Consider the following 5,310-nt stretch of genomic DNA (forward strand, 5'->3'; position numbering starts at 1 on the left):
GTCAAGCCAGCTGTATTAAAATGAACTTTGTTCCCTGAGGATTTGTTCATGGAGGTGTTATTGTGTACTTGATCACAGTTCCCATGGCTACAGGCTCACGGGGAGAAGGGAATGGGTATGCATCAGCATCTTCCTGTGAAATAAGGATTTGACCTCATTTATAGTCAAACATACAGCAGGAAACCTTGCAAATGGCACGGCATGAATAGAATTCGGAGAGTGCAGAATGACTTAGTAGAAAAGAACATTAAATAAAATATTCCACGTGGAAGGATGTGTTCTAGCCCTGGCTCAATCTAGGTGCATAATTGCTTCGATTGTTCCTAACAGTACTAACCTTTATCCAGAAGGGAGATCATTCAACTGAAAGGTAGCAAACTGGAAGTTCTTAGGCCAAATCTAATCCACAGACCTGTTCTCTGCAAAGTGTTTAACACTTCTTTTGTGGAAGACAGGCACTGTGAAGCAAGCTTGTAATCTCTGATGCCATGCGGGAGGTTCGACTAGGGGGATCATGGTCCATGCTAACTCAGGGGAAAAAGTATAAGACCCTGTCCCCTCCCCAAATAACTAGAGAAAGAACACACATACATGCACATGCATTCACAGACTCATGTGCACACACATACACAAACTTGTTTTATGTGTCATTTTCTGGCTGGTCCTGGGGCTTGAATTCAGGGCAGGGCACTGTCCCTGAGCCTTTTTGTGCTTAAGGCGAGAGCCTGAGCCATAGTGATGTGTGTGTGTGTGTGTGTGTGTGTGTGTGTGTGTGTGTGTGTGTTTCTGAGTAGTTTATTGGAGATAAGTCTCATGGACTTCTCTGCCCAGGCTGGCTTTAAAATGAGGTCCTCAGGTCTCAGCCTCCTGAGTAGCTAGGATTACAGGCCAGCTTATGTGTCATGTCAACTCTTTAAAAACCGGTTTCTTTGGGCTGGGGATGTGGCTTAGTGGAAGAGTGTTTGCTTAGCATGCATGAAGCCTTGGATGCAATTCCTCAGTACCTCATAAACAGAAAAGGCCAGAAGTGGTGCTGTGGCTCAAGTGGTAGTGTGCTAGCCTTGAGCAAAAAGAAGCTAGGGACAGTGCCCAGGCCCTGAGTCCAAGCCCCAAGACTGGCAACAACAACAAAAAAAAATCAGTCTCTTTTGGTTGAAGAAGTATAGTGGTACAGTACTTGATTAGTGAGGCTTTGTGTTCCGTCCTCAGCACCTTTCAAAAAAAAAAATCAGTCTCACTAAAAAGAAGAAGAAGAAAATAATGCTTCTGATGTTAATGTTAATACCCTCTTGTCAGGGGCATCAATAATATACCTAAAATTGAACAAGGTTGGGTTTATGACTCACTATGAGGAGGGAAAATGCAATGCAAGGAACTGCAAGGCATCTGAGAAAGAGGATGTAGAAAATGGCTTATTATAGAACTTTGCCTTGTGCTGGGTTTCTGAGAAGGGCTTGGAGAAACAGGCTTTGCTCTGCTAAATCATAGTAAGGATACAGGGAGAATCTGATGACTGGGAATTTGAATAATTCCCACCCAAAATTTGAGAGGAAAGGAATGAAACTAGTTTAAATAGGGTTCGTGGCTAGGCATCAGTGGCCCACACCTGTAATCCTAGCTACTCAGGAGGCTGTGATCTGATGAGTGCAGTTCATAGCCGACTGGGCAAGAAAGTCTGTGAGACTCTTATTTCCAATGAATCACCAGAAAACTGGAAGTAGTGCTGTGGCTTAAGGAATAGAGCACTAGCCTTGAGCACAAAGAGGCTCAGAGACAGACCCCAACCCCTGAGTTCAAGTCCCACAAATGACAAAATAAAAAAAATAGTGCATGTGATTTTGACTGAGTCCAAATGTGACTAAAACTGTCTTCCTTTTTTTTTTTTGTCTTGTCAGACTAGACTTGTCCTTATCTATAAAACTGTTAGCCAGTTATTGGTGGCTCACAAATGCAAAATTAGGTACTCCAGAGTCTGAGATCTGGAGGGTCACAGTACAAAGCTAGTCTGAGCATAAAAGTCTGGTAAACTCCATTTCCAAAATAACCAGGAAAAAAAATATGGTCCAAGTCATAGAGCAATAGCTATGAGCAAAAAAGCCAAGAAAAATACAAAGGCCCATGTAATTCTTTCTTTCTTTTTTTTTTTGTTTGTCAGTCCTGGGGCTTGGAATTCAGGGCCTGCACACTGTCCATGGCTTCTTTTTGCTCAAGGCTAGCACTCTACCGCTTGAGCCACAGCACCACTTCTTGCTTTTTCTGTTTATGTGGTGCTGAGGAATAGCACCTAGGGCTTCATGCATGCTAGGCAAGCACTCCACCACTCAGCCACATTCTCAGCCCTAATTCTATTTTTTTTTTTTTTTACCATTTCTGGGCCGTGAACTCAGGGCCTGAGCACTGTCCCTGGCTTCTTTTTGCTCAAGGCTAGCACTCTGCCACTTGAGTCACAGCGCCTACTTCTGGCCATTTTCTGTATATGTGGTGCTGAGGAAATGAACCCAGGGCCTCATGTATATGAGGCAAGCACTCTTGCCACTAGGCCATATTCCCAGCCCACTAATTCTATTTTTAAATTAAATTTTATCGACAAGGTGAGGTACAGAGGGGGTACAGTTACATAGTAAGGTAGTGAGTACATTTCTTATTTGTTTCACCTTCCCTCAGGCTGGGAATATGACCTAGTGGTAAAGTGCTCGCCTCATATACATGAAGCCCTGGGTTCCATTCCTTAACACCACATATATAGAAAAGAGCAGGAAGTGATGCTGTGGCTCAAGAGGTAGAGTGCTAGCCTTGAGCAAAAAGAAGCCAGGAACAGTGCTCAGGCCCTGAGTCCATGCCCCAGGACTGGCAACAAAAACAAAACAAATAAACAAACCCTCCCTCATTTATCTTTCCCTTCCCTAGTTCAGATAAGCATATATGCAATATCCATTGTACCAAAATCATATACAGTGACCACAGGGGGTACACCAAAGGAAATTCACCTGGTACATTAAACATGATGACAACAATAAAATCCTCCTGTTTCCATCTTTTGGAGTTCATTTTGCTTAGCCTCATCTTATATAATCATACATACATAGCTGTTGGGCTATTGTGATCCTCTGATAGGTCTATCCTACACATTTTTATGTTTGTTTAGTAATTGCTTGGTTTTAGAGACATACTGTAAAGTCGCTGACCAAAACATGTGGAAATACCATTTGAAAAGAAGCTTGTCAATTTACAGACATGATCTCTACTGTTCTCACTCCCCTCCCCCTAACAACCACATATCAGGGAGACCATGTGCCTTTGTTATCTGTGTTCTAGGCTTGTCTCATTCCACATTATTTGTTCAAGATCTGACCATTTCCCTGTGAATGCCATTATTTTGTCATTTCTAATTGCTATGTAGTATTCCATTGTGTACAGGTACCACATTTTTTTGATCCATTCATCTGTAGTGGGGCATCTTGGTTGTTTCCATATTTAGGCTATTGTGAATTGTACAGTGATAAACACAGATGTGCAGGTATCTTTGTGGTATCCTGGGTCCTGTTGTTCAGGATAGATGCCTAGGAGTGGTATGGCTGGGTCATAGGGTATGTCTATGCTGAGTATTTTTGAGGAACCTCCATACTGTTCTCCACAGTGGTTGTACTAGTTTACACTCCCACCAACAGTGAAGAAGGGTTCCTCTCTCTCTGCATCCTCTGCAGCATTTCTTGTTGCCTGAGTTCAGAGTATAGGCCATTCTAACTGGAGTGAGGTGGTCCTAATTCTATTTTAAGACCAGGTTTCACTGGGCGAGGGATGTGGCTTAGTGGTAGAGTGCTTCCCCAGCATGCATGAAGCCCTGGATTTGATTCCTCAGTTCCACGTAAACAGAAAAAGCCAGAAGTGATGCTGTGGCTCAAGTGGTAGAGTGCTAGCCTTGAGCAAAAAAAGCTCAGGGACAGTGCCCAGACCCTGAGTTCACCCCCAAGATTGGAAAGAAAGAGAAAGAGAGGGGGGGGGGGTATGTCTCAGTATGTTACCAGGGCCTCACCATGCTTGCCTCAAACTCATAATCCTCGTACCTCAGCCTCTCTGGTAGGATTATAGATGTGAATTTATTATTATTATTATCATTTTTTGGCCAGTCCTGGGTCTTGAACTCAGGGCCTGAGCACTGTCCCTGGCTTCTTTTTGCTCAAGGCTAGCATTCTGCCACTTGAGCCACAGGGCTACTTCTAGCCGTTTTCTACATATGTGGTGCTGAGGAATTGAACCCAGGGCTTCATGTATACAAGGCAAGCACTCTTCTCACTAGGCCATATTCCCAGCCTGTGAATTTAATTCTTTACCTACAAGATGGGATGGATGTTATTAAAGGTTTAGCTGTTTTTGTGGCTTGACAAGTGATACTGTTTTTGTGTTCAGATAGGATTATGAAATCACCTTTTTCTCCAGCGATCAGTGTGGTCTTGTCTGGTATTAGTGTTTTATAAAATGGTTCTACTGGACAGAACCACAGCCTAGCTGTTGATGCCACGTTGGCTCCTTAGCAATACCAAGGCTTCTGGAGTCAGAGTGCAGGGCAATCTTGAGCTATCAGGAGCTTCATTATCTCTCTTGTCACCCTGCTTGAACCATCAAAATTGGCCATTGCAGCAGGACACCGGTGGCTCATACCTGTAATCCTAGTTCAGGAGGCTGAGAGCTGACGATCATGGTTCAAGGAGGGCAGAGCAGAAAATTCTGTGAGACTATTTCCAATTAATCACCAAAAGCCAGAAGTGGAGATGTGGATCAAGTGTCAGAGTACAAACTTGGAGTGAGGATTCTTTCATCTCTTCCCTTCCATCCCCATATCCTTCTCAGCTCCCACCCAAGCATCACCTGAGAAAGGCCCACCTTAGCTCCACTATCACCTCCTCTGGAGACCCACCCCCTGTTTGGGCTCCCTTAAGAGCTTCCTTGGGTGCTTAGTTTGCACCTGCCCAGGTGCACCAGGTGCAAGGGGCCTGGGAGGTGGGAAATCTTGCCTCATGCCCTGCCCTCTCAGGCTTCACTTTCCCTTCCCACCATTGAGGCAACTGGCCAGCAGACACCCAGCCACGGGAAGTGGGGAGGACTTCGCACTGGAGTGGGGGCCGGGAGTCTCCTCAACCGGCACGGAGCATCTCCCCTGCCAAGCCCACCCAGCGAAAAGGCTAACCCTCCAAGGAACCCACAGTTGCGCATGCGCCGCACCAACGGCCCCGCCTCGCAGGGCCAGGGGCGGGCACAGTGGGCGGGGCCTTCGCGCGCCTGCGCAACTGCCCGGCGCCGGCTTCCGGGTGG

This window comes from Perognathus longimembris, chromosome 23 (genome assembly GCF_023159225.1).
Source record: "Perognathus longimembris pacificus isolate PPM17 chromosome 23, ASM2315922v1, whole genome shotgun sequence".
Classification (NCBI taxonomy): Eukaryota; Metazoa; Chordata; class Mammalia; order Rodentia; family Heteromyidae; genus Perognathus; species Perognathus longimembris.